The sequence below is a fragment of the Lepidochelys olivacea genome, assembly GCF_965140295.1.
Source record: "Lepidochelys olivacea isolate rLepOli2 genome assembly, chromosome: 3".
Taxonomy (NCBI): Eukaryota; Metazoa; Chordata; order Testudines; family Cheloniidae; genus Lepidochelys; species Lepidochelys olivacea.
The window spans coordinates 18166782-18185236 of NC_140413.1; positions in this window are offsets into that span (position 1 = coordinate 18166782).

The window sequence follows — 18455 nt, forward strand, 5'->3', positions numbered from 1 at the left end:
TGAAGCTCATGCTCAAATAAATTGGTTAGTCTCTAAGGTGCCACAAGTACTCCTTTTCTTTATGTGAGTCATAAGGCTATAGTTATTATTTCTGTAGGGTTCCGATATTGCTTATAAATATTAGTGTCATGGACTCTTCTGCACCTGCCTTAGAACTTGCCATAATGTCAGTGGCAGCTGCTCAGGGTAATCAGCTCCCAGTTGAATCTGATAGCCCCCAAGATGGATCTGCATGTGGGGGCATCTCCTTCTCCAAATGGCTCTTGCTTCAAAAGACAACTACTCACATGAGAGCAGAAGAGGACACTCTGTCACTCACATCACCTCCAGAACTGCCTAAACTGACTGAGGGTTGTATTAAAATACAGAGTACACCCTGAAAATGTCTCAGCTACTACAAAACACAGTGGCCCATTTGCTTAGCAGTGCAGATTGACAAGAACACATCATCTTGGGACTCTGTCCTTTGCAGTGGGTCCTTATCTAGCAAGGTGCTCTCCATCACAATAGTATCTGGATGTAATTGAATAAAGAGTTCAGTTCATAGTCTTTGTCCTGATGTTGAAAGCCTTTCAAGGGACTGGGGTTGGTTACCTGAGAGATCCACAGCCAGGATCTCCATTTAACCAGAACCTCCAGCAACAACTACTGGAGTCATGAAATTGTGGACCAATATGTGAAAGCTCATGACTAAAAGAGACAGAACTTCCACAAGTGCTGGATCTAGACTATGGAACTCACTTCCATGAGAGAGAAAAATGACTAACCACTTTCATAAGTAAATGAACAACTCATTTCTCCTATTTAGCATTAACACAGTTATTTCTTCACTCATATACACATGCACACATAGCCAAAACATGTTAAACATAATCCTTCTACAAGATGGGCAGTAAGAAAGGGGTGGAGGTAGAAGAATGGCTTAGAGTTAAGGCACTGGAACTCAGGAGATCTGGATTCATACTCCAGTTGTGACACAGATTCCTTTATGAACTGGGGCAAGTCACTTAATCTCTCTGTATGTGGATAATAATTCTGCCTTGTCTAGTTAGTTAGTAAAAAATTTTGGGGCAGAAACTGCCTCTTATATAGCACCTAACACAACGGGGCCCTGATCTAAGTTACAGTCCCTAAGTGCTACTGTCATATAAATAATAATAACAACCTAATGGGTTAACCCAGAAAGAATTAGGATTATTCTGCCATGTGGTCTTTCAAAGCAGAAAATGGACAAAAGGAATTTTTAAACAAATCCATTTTGCAAAGAGAGCAAAAATGAACAGAAATCACTCACACTTATAAACAAGCAAAATATTTAGTTCAGCTTTGTCATTTTCTTGATACAGAACTGGGGGTTAAAATGGGGTCATTCTTTAAAAGGTTACATTTGACAATGCAATACATTAGACACTCTCTGCGTCAAAATTCTTTTATTTATACTTTTGCTATTTATATTGGTCGGGAAATGTCACAGCTAGACACACTGGAAGCAGTTCAGACTATAATAGAAAACAAAAACAAAAAATCCCAAGAAACCACCAATATTAACTACAAGCTTCTGTTGTAGTCTTTATTATCCTGGAAAAGTCTAACTATGGAAGATAAACCAACTGATATTCTAACTCCCGCAAATAAATGAATCACTGGAACTAGATCATGGATTCATATATACAAAGTGGCATTTATTTTTGTTCTTTCTAAATATATTTTACACGTTCACCTTTTAACCCAAATGACCTGAAGTCATAATATATATAACATCAGTGAAATGCAACTACCTGCAGCATGGAGAGCAACAAGCAAACTGGTGCATAGTAGTGATAAAGGAGGGAAAATTTTGTCCAACACACGAGGGCAAACCTTTACTCTTGTGAAAAATATTGAGTCAAAAGAGCGAACAGAATTTTGGGAATCATGAAGAAAAGGATAGATAATAAGACAGAAAATATCATATTGCCTCTTTATAAATCCATGGCATGCCCACACCTTGAATACTATGTGCATATGTGGTCACCCCATCTCAAAAAAGATATACTGGAATTGAAAAAGGTTCAGAAAAGGGCAACAAAAATTATTATGGGTCTGGAGCGGCTTCCATAAGAGGAGAGATTAATAAGACTGGGACTTTTCAGCTTGGAAAACAGACGATTAAGGGGGGGATATGATAGAGGTCTATACAATCATAACTGGCATGGAGAAAGTAAATAAAGAAGTGCTATTTACTCCTTCTCATAACACAAGAACTAGGGGTCAGCATACAAAATTAATAAGCAGCAGGTTTAAAACAAACAAAAAGTAGTATTTTTTCACACAACGCATAGTCAACCTGTGGAACTCCTTGCTAGAGGATGTTGTGAAGGCCAAGACTATAACAGGGTTCAAAAAAGAACTAGATAAGTTCATGGAGGATAGCTCCATCAATGACTGTTAGCCATGATGGGCAGGGATGGTGTCCCTAGCCTCTGTTTGCCAGAAGCTGGGAATGGGCAATAGGGGATGCATCCCTTGATGATTACCGATACTGGGCTAGATGGACCTTTGGTCTGACCCAGTGTGGCCATTCTTATGTTCTTAAGAGATCATTAATGTCCACCAAGAAACTCAGGTTTACGAGTCTCATCTGGAAAACAGATACCCACACTTATCTTCATGGCACTCAGTTCTTTATCAAGGTTGACTCAGCCCTTCAGCCTTTAACTACCTTAGAAGGCTAAAAGACTGAATCAGCCTTACTAGTACTGTATTTGATCCTACGGTTTCAAGGAGTCAAATTACTGCAAAGCTATGTTTAGACCAGTAAGCAGTTCCTCTCTGGTACAAAGTTTTTAAATTGTGCAGTATGACAAATACAAACTCTATATTTTCTACAGTTCTAAGGTTCCCTCTAAACTACAGCACAGTCTACTGCAGGGACAGAATCATTGCAGGCAATAGTTTTAAGCAACAATTTGAGAAATACTTCAGAAAGGACAAAACCATTTTCAATACCACTTCACAAAGCATGATTATGACACAGTTCCACCAAAACAGTCTTGTCTTGTCTGCACCTGCACATAAATTGTTTTCAATACTAGTTCATTGGGACAAGTTGCTTAAAACCATTGTTCACAATGGTTCTGTTTCCTACTGCAGACAGAGCTTAGAGGTGAACTATTTAAAAACAAGATTCTTACCAGCAAGGTGATACAATGGTTCTAATATGCCCCTGTTTGAAACCACTTTATAAACCACCAAGCATAGAGGCATGCATCTACATTGGACAGTTGTCTACTGTTGGTAATAACTGGTAAGTAAGTTCTAATGTAGACAAAGATGGGTTGGTAAAGGGTATCTAATATAGTTAGAATTCATCTACACTGAGATTTATCTGAAAATCTTTCACCATTGTCATACCAGTGGCACAGCTCTGTCAACGACAACTGGGGTAGAAGCATTAGTGTAGATTGGCCACCAGCATTTTTACTTCCATATATTCATCATACATGGAGCTAGTCTAGAAGAAATGCTGGCAAAAACACTGGCAACCAAACTACACACATACTCCCACCATTGCTAACACCAGGGGAAATATACAAATGCAATGGTGGAAGATTTCCCTAAAATTGTAGGCAATGTCTCAGGTTTGGTCTTCACTAACTACAGAAACCATAGCATATTTTAAACATCTGTCTCTTCCAGGCACTCTCTACATTAGGAAAATCACTGGTTGAAAATGGATGGTTGGATGGATTCCTAGGACCCTTCTCAACCAGCATTGAACATGGTTTAACTGCTAGAACAGACAGGGCCGAATCATCTTCTAAAGTCCTGATGGAACTTGTCATCTTGCATAATTTCTGTAATGGGTGTTGTCCTGTTTGGTCCTGTCTACACTATCAGCCAACTGTTTTCAACATCTGGTTGGTCAACTCCCAGAGTTGACACTCCTCGCCAACAATCAGGAGTGTGCATAAGGGGGGCAAGCAAGGGCACAGGTCCCCCTGTAATCAGTAAGGGCACAGAGCTCCTCTGGCCCCAGGGCCACAGTGGGACCTGACAGCTCCTTCAGCCTGGGGCTGCAAAAGTGCCCCTCCAAAAGCGGTAAAATTTAAATTCCTGCGTGCACCCCAGCCAACAGTAAATAATTTTCCTACAGTAAACAGGGTTATAGTGAAGACTAGGTCATCTAAGTGACATTTTAGAAGTTTCAGAAACTATTTGTCATTAAAATGGTATAATTCTTCTGCAAGAAATGTCATTATCCTCTTCTCTTTTTTACAAGTCTCAAATGAGAATGATCTTACTGAGCGTGCAAATTGTAGCAAAGCAAAATGCCTCTAAATTATTTGATAATGTGGTGTATTCAATGCAATATCACTTCACAGTAAGTAAATTTATGTTCTCACTGAAAGCAAACAAAAAGTTAGAAAATGTTCTTTTATTAATAAAAACCCAAAGTGACAGACTGAAAGCAGTCACTAAAGCCAGGAATATTTTGGCCGGTGAATGATGAGTTAGAGATGGAGAACATCCATTAGATCAGTGGTGACCACTTTCACACAGCAAACCTCCGAGTGCAACCTCCCCTTATAAATTAAAAACACATTTTTTTATGCTTAACACTTATAAATGCTAGAGGCAAAGCGTGATTTGGGGGTGGAAACTGACAGCTCGTGACCCCCCATGTAATAACCTCATGACCCCCAGTTTGAGAACCCCTGCATTAGATCATTCAATCCCCTCTCCTTGCCAAGAGAGGATTCTTCTCTAAATTATGTTTCCTGGTAATCTTCTGCCCAGTCCAATTTTAACAGTTCTAAGCAATAGGCTCCCACCATTTTCCTTAAGAGCCTATTCCACACCTGAATACAGTTCACACTCAGGAAATGTTCCTTTCTGAGTGTGATGTGGAGAAGTTTGATTGTCAAGGGGAAGTATGGAGTACTCATAGGATGATTTGGTTGTGGTTTCCATATACAGAGGTCTGGGGAATGGTATATGATGAGGGAGGAAGTGAAGGAGGATTAGATAGTTGGGAGGGTAGTTGGATAGGGAGGGAGAATAGGGCATTCCCTGGTTGGGAAGGCATTAGTAAAGGGAGAACCATGCCCTGGAAAGAGATATTAGTGGGCTGGTGCCGATAAGGATTTCCGTACATATCAGGAAACATATTTGTAACATGGCATGTGCCTAACAACCAAGTAGCTGTGTGACATTATTTAGGTAACTTACTTCATCTGCCCTTCCTCCTACTTTCTGATGCACTGTGTCATGAGGTACAGCACTCTAGCAAGCTGCAGAGAGCCCGAGTCCATGGTTTTCTGCTGGGTGTGGGGGAGAAGTACCCTCTTCATGGGTTGGTCCCCTTCTCCCCAATCCTGCAAAGACCCTTCTTCAGCTATTGCATAATGTTCTAGCTCTGCAGGCTGGTTACGGGAAGTGTTGGGGGACTCACAAGTCCTTACACACTTGCTGGACTGTCCTACTATAACTTGTGCAGTATTTCCCTCCATGCACAGAACCACACCCAAAGGGAGTGCCAAGTGCACCAAAGGTCAAGGGAGCCCCTAACAGCATAGCTTGTGCCAGAGTCTTGTGTGACGGAAAATTCCTCCATGTGGATGTTCTTTGCCTCTGGCGGCTTCCCTGAGGTCCTCTGGGATCTCAGGGAATTACAGTTTGGGAGATGGGGCCAAGTGCCTACTCCTAGCAACTTCCAGGAAGAAGCACCCCCCCATCTCTCCTACCTGAGAGAAGAGTTAGAAGGAAACTGAGTTTCAACGTGGAGTATCCACTCCTTGACTCCGATATAATCTGCAGAGGGAAACCCAGGGTCCTAAATTTATATAAACATTTTTTAAAGGAAAGTAAGCTATCTTGCCAAAAGAAACACTTACATTTAAAAAATGACAATAGGTCTCACTCGAATTTGCTATCCACACACAAAATCTTCCTGGCAGGAGAGTGGGTGAAGTCTAGTTCAGAGAGCAATAATGGCAGAGAGAAATATCACCCTCAGGAGGATATGATTTACATATTGTCACCAGTAGATCTGCTCTGACAGGTTACTTATTATGTATCTTTATTAATTGTGCACATTTTCATACTCTATTTCAGTTAGCTTGTGACAGCTAGGCTATTTTTAAAAATAGATGCGTTCTGAATGGCATAGAAATGCAAGCATTAAAGAAAGTTACTCAAGATTCTTAACTTTATTACATTAAATGATACCTCAACTAAAATAATTAAAAATGGAGTGGGCAACTTTCAAGAGTAGTATTTTTGGAAGTTAAAAATATCACATTGTATTAGACAATTTATACATTTGGATTAATATTGGAGAAACTGTTACTGTTAAGCTTTTATTCATTATGGGGCCGGTTCCTGCTCTTGTTGAAGTCAACGGAAGTTTTACCATTGATTTAATTAATTTAGAGCAGGATTTGGCCAAGAAAGATTTATTGTTTTATTCTCTGTTTTACCATGAGTAAAGAAAAAAAAAAATGAACTCTGATCCTATGAGATACTGAGAACTTCCCACAGGGCTCTGAGGCCCAGGCCCAAAGGCATCTAAATCTCATGTGGAGGCATCTAAATTGTTTTGGGGACCTTGGCCTGAGCACCTTCAATTCATATTGAATGGATAAGATGCGCTGTATTTCACAGGATCTGGCTTATAATAAGAACAGTTATGTAAGAGATAAAACTGCCAGCTTGGTGGAATATAAAATGTTCCACACAAGGGACTATGTTCTCATCACCAACGTGAATCAGAAGTTACAATGCTACTAATGAGATCTGAATCTGGCTCACTATCTATGCAGGAGCTTGACAGCTATCCTCACTTTTTGTATCACACTGCAGTGGTCTTAAGTTATTGACAGATTATTAACATCACTGCTGTAAGGGAGGAGATTTTAAAGGAAATCTATGGTGCTGCCATGACAATTCCCAATGACAGGTTTTGTGTGTTGTAGAGATCAGTGCACACCAAATTCACATGAAAAAAATATTAAATACTTGTTCTGGTTATAGAAATATACACAGTCTGAATGAGGGGAAATTGTCTATTTACATCTACTTTTTATTCTCTGGGCTGAAGAAGCAAAATATGATGAGTTGTAGTACATTGTGTTAGACTTTAATTCATATACTGCATGCATGTAGAACTTGAGAATGCACTTGGCTTAAATTCTGTAGCCTTTTCAATTATTTTTTTCCTTTATCATTTTCAGTAGTCTTCTACTGTATACCTACAGCTGTTCAGGCACTCCCTAATGTCTAATTTAACCCCTGAAAACTCACACAAACCTCATGCAGTCAAAGATGCTGCAGAGTAAATACAATTGGCATGGACACAGAAAAGCCTGTGGGAGGGTGTAAAGGTTCAGACTCACCTCTGCGGCATCTCCTGCTGGTAGTTGTCAGGAATTACTTCATCCAGCCAGTGGAGCGCCCTCTGCAGGCCAGTGATCCTCCTTACCACCGGCCCCCCATGTCCCTCCCAGGACCTGGTGCCCCTTTCTCTGGGGTGATGCCCCCCAGAAGTACCCCCACACTCTCAGGTTCTGGGTCTCCCCACCCAGGGGAACCCCCACCCTTTAACCCCACTCCACCTTAGTCTGGGCCACTGCCAGTCCCCACTTAGCCCCTTGTATCAGGGCAGACTGCAGCATATACGCCACTCATCACCAGCAAGGGGGTTTTGGACCTGCTGCCTCTGCCTACCTTTGGTCTGCCCCTCTGCAACACTGCACCTATTTGGCCTGTAGTCAGGCCTGCAGCCTGAGGCTTTCCAGGCTGGAGCTCCCATATCCTCAGGCCCTTCCCCAGCCCTGCTCCAATCTAGGTGTTCTGCTCAGCACCTTGCAGCCAGGCCCTTCTCCCTCTACAGGCAGAGGGAGACTGACTAGGCTCCTGGCTCACAGCCTCTTATAGGGGCCAGCTGGGCCTGATTGAGCTGGCCATAGCTGCGGCTGCTCCCTTAATTCGTCTAGGCTTTTCCCCACAGCCCCAGCCCTCTCCCCAGGCTGGCCTCAGCCCTGTCAGAGACGGAGTGGGTAACCACCCCGCTACAGAGGGGTATGAGAAGAAGGAAGTCTGAATTAGGATCCCTTTGCAAAGATCCTCATACATTATCCTGTTGGTGGTGGGGTTTCCTCATTCCCTATAGGAAAGGTCTCAAGGCCTGCCCAAAACCTGGCGGACTCCCAGTAATCTGTGTAGAATTCAAGGGATTCACAGGAGGTCAAGTCCTGTGCCTCCCCATGAGAACTGGCCCTCCACACACACCACCCTTCCATTGGAGCTGTACTTGTCATCTCTCATTCACTATAGAGAGGTTGACTCCTATCTCCGAGTAGCCTAAGATGCCAGACTCCATCGCCCTCTTGTTAAATTTTCAAACCTTTGTACATTCACCCATGCTGTTCCTCACTCTTAGGAGGAGTTTCCCATAAACATCTCAAAACTAGCTCATTATTCTCCTTCAAGTCCCTTCCTAAAATTCTTCTTTGCCATGACATCTACAAAAAACGTGACAATGGTTAGGCTGCTCCCAGTATGCTGAGATCACTGCCTGTCATGCTGACCAACACTGGCTCATTGTTTCCTTATGCTCCCCCATCAGTCTGTCTGTACCCATCCGTTGTCTCTTGTCTCATACTTAGATTTATAAACTCTTTGTGGCAGGGACCATCTTTTTTATTCTGTGGTTGTACAGCTCCTAGCACAAAGCGCTCCTGGCAATGACAAGGGTGCTAGGTGCTGTGGTAATAAACAAACAACTACTACTCTTACTACTAGTATCAGGGTTCTCTTTGATAGCAGCTGGCTCAGAAACCTTTGAAAAGACCTAAACAGAAAAGATAATATTGTCTTGGACTGAATTTTCCTGAAATGAACTAATAGATCACATTTGTTAACCTCATAGCCACTAAATGCCTTTTCTAATTTACTTCAGAACTCTATCCTTCAGTGTGATCTAATATATTAAATATCTGGTGCACTTGTTGGTTAAGGTGAAGTTAGGTGGTTTGAAAAAAAATTGGACTTAACAATGGAAGAACTAGAAACACTCTATAGTTAAATTACCGTTGATTGTGTTATGCTACCTCATTACCACCCCAGTGAAATTTTATTGAGTTTGTCATTATAATAGTTGAACACATTGATTAACTTACCAGAGAGAAATAAACACAGTAAGTCTGTTGTCCCTAAAGCTGTAACAAGCCAGCTGGAGGGGTCATCATAGCCAGCTGCAGACATTTTACACAGCACCATCTCCTGTGGGGATGCCTGTCAGCAGCCAGTCCCACAAATTTTTCCTCGTACCATATAGCCCCTTGGAGGTATGGGTGGGTGGGAAGGAAGGTGTGGCACAGGCATGGTTGAGAAGGCAATGGCAGTGTGGCTTCTGAAAGACGTATGCCATTGGAGATGAGGAAGTCCCAAGAGTAGCAGAGAGAGCCTGATCTTCCACATGAATGGCCTAAGAACCACTGGATTTTCCCATGGATCTCATCAATATCTGCATGATTGGAAGGCTGTACATTCCTTACTTGTTTTGTCTGTCTGTAAACCCTACATGGCTTATGGGACGATGAGCTGCATACTCGGTAAGTTTTGACTATTAGAGTTTCTTGTACAACATTGTTCCTCCTGCAGGTTTTTCCCATTAGAGAGACTGTTGTAGCCTTTAGTCTGAAAATGAACAGTTCAGCCATGTTGAGGCAGAGGAAGGTTATATAATGGCTTGTATGCCAGACCCCCATTTTAAGCTACTACCATCCAGCTGCAATATACTCTGCTGTGATAACAAAGGTGCCACTCAGAGTTTAGTTGAGACAATCATACTGAAGAATCCCAATACTGGAGTTAGTGAAATAAATCCAGAAGGCAGGGAAACAGTTAACAAGCCATTGACTTAAAAACACACACAAAAGTCTGCATGGACTCTGCAAGTCTCTGGAGTTGATGGTACAACATTTTAATGTAATCTCAGTCCTTATTTACTGCAATCACTGTGGATAAACAGCTACCGTTATATTTGGCAGAACCTCTGAACAGTCCATTCAACCATCCCTGGAGAATGATGGAAACACAACACAATCAGGCTTCCTAATCTCAGGCACTGCAGTGTTTTACCCTGAACCTTGGGTATATTATGGTAGTTCCCTGGTCAGCAACAGTTGAAACTGAATTGGTGATGAACATGGTTTAACTGCAGGTGTAGACAAAAACAAAGCTTGATCAGCAAGGATTCAGAAACTGGAGACAAAGTACAAGAACATAAGAAAGGCCATACTGGGTTAGACCAAAGGACCATCCAGCCCAGTATCCTGTCTACCGACAGTGGACAATGCAAGATGTCCCAGAGGGAGTGAACCTAACAGGTAATGATCAAGTGATCTCTCTCCTGCCATCCATCTCCACCCTCTGACAAACAGAGGCTAGGGACACCATTCCTTACCCATCCTGGCTAATAGCCATTAATAGACTTAACCTCCATGAATTTATCCAGTTCTCTTTTAAATCCTGTTATAGTCCTAGCCTTCACAATCTCCTCAGGCAAGGAGTTCCACAGGTTGACTATGCGCTGAGTGAAGAATAACTTCCTTTTATTTGTTTTAAACCTGCTACCCATTAATTTCATTTGGTGGCCCATAGTTCTTATATTATGGGAACAAGTAAATAACTTTTCCTTATTCACTTTCTCCACACCACTCATGATTTTATATACCTCTATCATATCCCCGCTTAGTCTCCTCTTTTCCAATGTTTTCCATGCTCCTCCAACTTGTGTATTTCAGCTAAAAGTTTTTTAAATTTTCATTGAGGGCATCTATGCTGTCCATCACTTCAGACTTCTCCTCAATAATGCTGACAGGCTTTGGATTTTAAATGCAATCTGCACATAATAAACTAGAAGAAGCCAATAATAGTGTAATGTATAGGAATAGGGTAGTGTTTCTTGAAATATAAAACATGGTGAGCGCCACCAAAGGGCTCACTGGCTTATTCTTTCACCCACTTACTTCCCTGGTCCTTCTCGCATGAACAGAGAACAACAATACCCGAAGTCCAAAGGTGCAAACAATTCCATGTTTATTGGGGTGAACTTCCAGTAAGCATGATTCCAGTTTCCTTCCTTAGTGTCCCTCTTCCCAGCTCTGACACCCAGAGCCTTACCTGTGTTCCTGTTCCCATTTCCTTCCCTTAGCTAAACATGATTCCAATTTCCCCACCCCTGTTCCCATTTCCACCCCCCACCCCCGATTGACTGCAGACTATATAGTAAAACTTGAGTTCTGCTTAGCTATACCTTAACCAATCATTTTCCTGAAATTTAACTAACCAATCCTAACATATTGTAACATGATTATGTAACCAATTATATCCCACCACCTTAATTAGTTTACACCCAGCAAAATTAATTATACAGCAGAAAGAAACAATCACAGAACCAGACAGAGATTATACAGACAAATAATAGGGAAATGGGGACTACACATCCCAGCTATTGATAAGTGAGTTCTTGCCAGACAGGATGCTATCAAACTAAGTTTCCTTTTACATCTTCTAGGCACTTCACTTTCTCTGGAGGCGATAGGCATTATCAGGACAGGATTGTATTTCTAACAGCCCAATTGCACCTTATTTCAATGTGACTAGGTTGGAACATGAGGATGTAACTGTTCGCTTCCCAGCTTATGGCTGCCTCTGCTGCTTAGCCAAAGATCTTAGCTTAAGCACAGGGCCTCAGACTGTCACAGTAAGAGAAGGACCTTACACCGGCAGACCGTGATTTTGATTCTTTCTTTTATACATCTATAACTAACTAAGTGATAAGAATACACCTACATTCTTAGAGTATAGGCCTTTACAGACAGGCCTGAATATCTATATCCTAACACTCCACCCCATTTTTTTCTCTTTTTCTTTTGGGATCCTCCTGCCCAGGTATCCCCGGAAAAGCATAGGACATATGGCGACACATTTCCTGATAGGTCCAGGCATCAAGGTGGAAGGTGTCGATATTCCATTTGTCCCACTGCCCCTTGTGTAGTACAGTGCCCTGCACCTTCTCTTGTACGGGCATACCACACCTATTCCAATTAGTGTTCCAGACTTCCCATTATAGTGGGCCCAAGAAGGTTGGGTCCAGGTTGTCTAGTACACTGTAGGGTGAGGAGGGCTTACTACGTTACTTATAGGTAATCTCCATATGCAATGTAACACAAGTACAGTTAACAATACAAAATCCACAGCAACACCGAGTCCTGACCACTGCAGTATGGTCCAACATTCGAGACACCCCCAAAACACTGCCTCTCTTCCTTTGACAGGGTCACGATCTTATGTGTCCAGTTGCTGGCAGTTGCAACAAGCTGCCCCTGCAAGTTTTTCATGCTTTTGTCCAAATCATAAGTCCATTGAATGTTCTCAGAGAAATGGGTTATTGTCCAAACCAGCGTAACTACTTGGTATGGAATCAAGCAGTATGCCCTTGCTTGATTATTCACAGCAATAAGATTCACAGATCCATTTGTGCACCAAAGTTCAGATAGCAGCATGTAGATGTGTGTAGTTTGGTTATGGGCTGGTGTAATTGTGCCCCCAGTAATATGTACATTCCCAGCAAAACACCTTCTACACAGTACACCCAATTGTCCACCCCTTGCATAGGCCATTGATTCTGCTCCTCCATAGTCACAGGAGAGGGGCACATCAAAACATCTTCTATTGATTTACACTATTTTACACACCCCTCCACTGATCCCAGTGAGCTCCTCCCCTTCTCATTATTTCCATAGGGTTTGTGGGGACCACTTTAGTTGCCGGTACCATTTCCTTTCCAGGTACCATGGTAGCTATTACACAGGTGCTGGCCTCCTAGTTGAGCATTTTGTATTCCCATACACATCTCCCCCCAAGGTCAGCCTTTTGAAGCCATCCCCTACCCACATCATGAGATTTTCTGTTCATTAAAACACAACAATGCTAGAAACCGAATGGCTAGGCAGCAGTTCTGCGGAAAAGAACCTAGGGGTGACAGTGGACGAGAAGCTGGACATGAGTCAACAGTGTGCCCTTGTTGCCAAGAAGGCCAATGGCATTTTGGGATGTATAAGTAGGGGCATAGCCAGCAGATTGAGGGACGTGATTGTTCCCCTCTATTCGACATTGGTGAGGCCTCATCTGGAGTACTGTGTCCAGTTTTGGACCCCACACTACAAGAAGGATGTGGAAAAATTGGAAAGAGTCCAGCGAAGGGCAACAAAAATGATTAGGGGTCTGGAACACATGACTTATGAGGAAAGGCTGAGGGAACTAGGATTGTTTAGTCTTCAGAAGAGAAGAATGAGGGGGGATTTGATAGCTGCTTTCAACTACCTGAGAGGTGGTTCCAAAGAGGATGGTTCTAGACTATTCTCAGTGGTACAAGAGGACAGGACAAGGAGTAACGGTCTCAAGTTGCAGTGGGGGAGGTTTAGGTTGGATATTAGGAAAAACTTTTTCCACTAGGAGGGTAGTGAAACACTGGAATGCTAGAGGTGGTAGAATCTCCTTCCTTAGAAGTTTTTAAGGTGAGGCTTGACAAAGCCCTGGCTGGGACGATTTAATTGGGGATTGGTCCTGCTTTGAGCAGGGGGTTGGACTAGATGACCTCCTGAGGTCCCTTCCAACCCTGATATTCTATTATTCTATTATTCTATTAAACAAGACAAACACAAAACACAGATCCATGGTATTGTGGGTCATTTTTTCCGTTGGCGCCAGCTTGCTTGTAGAGTGTCTGAAAAACAAAAGAAACAATTTTCACCCCCCTGGTGGGGACCGATTATTGCTTAATAATAAATAATAATAATAATAATACTTTCTTTTACAAATTTCCTTGCTAATTGCAAGAAAAAACAGAAGAATTACCTCCAGGCTGTCCTTATTTTGTTCTATAGTCAGGCTAGTGAATTACACCACTCACTGGTCATTTATGAAATTCATGAGGTGGTGTACCTCTGTTTCCCCTCTTGTACAACAGACCATGTTTGCAATAGTTTCTCTGCTGTACCAAGCTTTAAGTTTATTCTCAGGTAATAGCTGAGACACAGCTTCAGAGTTTAGCACTGTACACACACAAACACACACCCCCCCTTAAGGTTAACCTGCCCCCATATGTTCAGGCTTGACTTGTTTTTTTCACCTCCCTTTCCTGGAGGGCCATAATCTAAGTCTTCTAGTAGCTTGTTTGCTGACCAGATGTATTCATTATTTGCAGCCCTTTGTGCCCATCAGCAAGTTAATTTGCATTTACACAGAGGCTTACTAGCTTGCTTCAGGATCCAAAGCTGTTAGCAGCTCAGAGACTGTCTTAAAAGGGAAACATTTTACTTCCACCAGAGTTCTGATTACTTTCCACTTTCATCTCCTGCTCCAAATTACACAGAGATCTGAAAAAGCATGCACAACCTATTGTGGCTCCTTTTGGAGCCCTAATAGGATTTTAATTAAGTACCATGTTTTGTTTGCATTTCTTTTACCCCTTCTCCAATATATACCCCACATGTCTTGGGAAAATGCACATTCCTTCCATATAGTTTAACCTCCGTAACATTATATTAGCCATATTAATTTTACACAAGGTGTAACTGCCTCCCCCATGCTCACAGAGTTTTCATGCACACCCACCAAAGCAACAATCTGATCCCCCAAAGCCACCCCAAGGCTCAGTGTTCCCATCATTCCTCCCCTTTTCCTTTTCCTGTGCACACACACAAAATTCTCTTTTGCCTAACATCCCTTGCACTGTGATTACGCTTTTTTACACAACTGTATCCCGATTACACTTCCATCTTGTACAACTAGACACAACCAGAGGCAGTCAAGTTACGTTCCAGTAGAAACCCCTTACATTCCTTTAGTGATTTTGATTACATTACCCAATAGTCAAATAATTTTGATCAGATTCTCTCTCTGCCTGCTGCCTGCAGCAGTCCCTTATAGACCATTTCTTTGGGAAAAGAGCCCATTTCCCCTCAGAATAGCTGTAAAGGCTTCTGGGGACAGAAGCATAGCGGCGGTAGTAGCCACTCTACCTGACCCCCTTGGATAATTTAATTACCAAGCTTCCATCCAATGTGACTGCACAGAGTTGCACATACAGTTACATTTATATAACTGGGTTTTATCATTAAACAAAAACTTCCTTCTTGTAACACCACAACTGTTACTCTTTTAACATCTTCACAACAGTTACCTTTTACCATTTCCACAATTCCCAAATGTTTACTTTCCTCCAAACCCTTTATTATCAATTTTTGCAAAAGCTATTTGTAACTTTTCACTCACTTCTTGAAATCACTTACTCCTCCATTTAGTTCTTTAAGGTAGTGCAATTTGTCTGTAACAACTTAGCCACCAAGTACAATTATTGCCACACAGCTGCCTTAACCTGTGCTGTCTTTACCTTGAGACTGTTCAAAGAGGCAGTAAAACATTTGTCTCCATGGATGCCAATGGATCTTTTACTCCAAAAATTCCAGTGCAATACAGCAGACCTCCATCATACTTTAACCAAAAACATCTCACATAAGTATCCAAAGTACCCTCCATTAAAACTTCAGAGAAACAAAAGAGTGTGGAAAGGCAGGGGGAGAGGTGGAAAGAAACCAATTAAGCCTGTCAGGTCAGTTTAAAGTATAGGCTACCAGCAGCAAATTAAGTAAACCGAGGAAAAGAAGAAGGAAAAGAAGAAAAGGATATAGTTAGCTCTGAGCCAAGAGCAGGCTCCCTGGGTTAAAACAGTTGGGAACCCTGATCCCCAGGTTCTCATTCTGGCTCTGGGAGAAGAGTGGGGGTTGTTACCTGCTCCTGCAAACCCTGTCATTTTGCACTTTGAAAGTTTTTTTTCCCTTCCCCTTCTTTCTCTCCACTCCCCCAGGACCAAGTCCCAGCTCCAGTCTCTAAAGGTAGTCTGTTAACTCTGCTTTTGACTTTAAACCCTGTTGTGCCAAATCATCTTTAACTACCCCTAACTAATTTACAACCCTTCAGCAGCACTTGCTGAAGCAGCACCAAATTTGAAAGATTACTGGCAGGTTCCCATAATGCTGCCCTTACTTCAAACCTCTCACAAGCAGACTGAAGTGCCTCCTTTCCCTGGAAGGCATTCAGTCCCCATGGGCAGGGACCTTCTTCCACTACCCATATACCAAGGAGGGTGGGCTCCTCAGCCACCCCCCATCCCTCTGGGTCCCCTAACACTTCCTCCATTTCCTTTTTAATCTCATCCCAGGTTAACCCCTGCACCTGGTATGGGCCCTTGTTCTTCCTTATCCATTTACCCAAAAAATCCTTTACCCTGGCTTGCCAGAACCCACAACTACCATCACGAGAGTTCGCTATACCCCCTCCAAGCAGCTGCACGGACTGTTGGGGAGGGGGACTTACAGGCTGCCACTCACCTATCCGATGCGATGCATCCGAGTCATGGCACCAAGATGTTAGGGGGCTTATTCCTTCACCCACTTACTTCCCTGGTCCTTCTCGCATGAACAGAGAGCAACAATACCCGAAGTCCAAAGGTGCAAACAATTCCATGTTTACTGGGATGAACTTCCAGCATGCATGATTCCAGTTTCCTTCCTTAGTGTCCCCCTTCCCAACTCTGACACCACAGAGCCTTACCTGTGTCCCTGTTCCCATTTCCTGCCCTTAGCTAAACATGATTCCAATTTCCCCACCCCCATTCCCATTTCCCCCTTTAGCAAAACATGGTTCCCATTCCCCCCCGCCCGATTGACTGCAGACTATATAGTAAAACTTGAGTTCTGCTTAGCTATACCTTAACCAATCATTTTACTGAAATTTAACTAACCAATCCTAACATATTGTAACATGATTATGTAACCAATTATATTCCACCACCTTAATTAGTTTACACCCAGCAAAATTAATTATACAGCAGACAGAAACAATCACAGAACCAGACAGAGATTATACAGACAAACAATAGGGAAATGGGGACTACAGTGATGAGCTGTAGCTCACGAAAGCTTATGCTCTAATAAATTGGTTAGTCTCTAAGGTGCCACAAGTCCTCCTTTTCTTTTTGCGAATACAGACTAACACGGCTGCTACTCTGAAACAGAAATGAGGATTTCACATCCCAGTTATTGATAAGTGAGTTCTTGCCAGACAGGATGCTATCAAACTAAATTTCCTTTTACATCTTCTAGGCACTTCCCTTTCTCTGGAGGATTATAGGCATTATCAGGACAGGATTGTATTCCTAACAGCCCAATAGCACCTTATTTCAATCTGACTAGGTTGGAATGTGAGGATGTGACCGTTCGCTTCCCAGCTTATGGCTGCCTCTGCTGCTTAGCCAAAGATCTTATCCTAAGCACAGGGCCTCAGACTGTCACAGTAAGAGAAGGACCTTACATTGGCAGACAGTGATTTTGATTCTTTCTTTTATACCTCTATAACTATATAAGTGATAAGAATACACCTAAATTCTTGGAGTATAGGCCTTTACAGACAGGCCTGAATATCTATAGCCTAACAAGCCCTTTGGTGGTGCTCACCATGTTTTATATTTTTAGAAGTTGCCAGAAACCAGCCAGAGCTGCAGGTTGTATATAGCTAGGCCTTTCATGATCTAATAAGTGTTTGTACAGACAGTTATTTGGAACCCAACTGAGCCCATGTTGTTTCTTCATATCACTATTGTTGTGTAAAGAGCAAAAGACACAACAAGTGCATCAGTAAGAACAATAGCAACAAGGAGATCACAAGACGCTCAGTGGAATAGGTCGCAAAAGAGAAAAGTTTATAAAGTCAGAAGGCACCACTGGGTCATTTAGTCTGAACTCCTGTTTAACACACATCTTAGGACATCACTGAATTAATTCTGGTTCGAACTAGAGAATATCTTTTAGAAAAATATCCAACTTGTTTTTAAAATTGTCCATGATGGAGAATCCACAACCTGTCCTTTTTGGCTTAAGCTGTATGCTCACAGGCAGAAATGAACACCTGGGAAGACCAAAAGGGAAGTGACATAAATAAATCTGATCTAGAGAAACAAACACTAATTAGATCAGGTGCCCTGGCTTCTAGTTTATGTTGCTTATCTTTTTGTCTCCCCCTCTCTCACATTTCATATAACCAGTGAGTATGATTGCTTTCTCCTATTTCCCCTTCTAAAGCCCCTTAGGAATCTTTGAAATGTGCTGCATATCAGAGATTGGAATCTGGCCCTTATTCTTAATGGATATGTTTAAACTTTACTTTTTCCTTCAAAGACTGTCTGTAAAGAACTGTCAGGTCATTATTTCATGCTGTAGTTTAATGCCAAGGCTTAGCAGCATAGGATCTCTCTTCTCCATTCATTGAAGAAGCCCTTCATTCACTGAAGGTCAAGGTATTAGAGTGTTATTTTTAAATATACTCCCAGCATTTAAGAGTTAAAA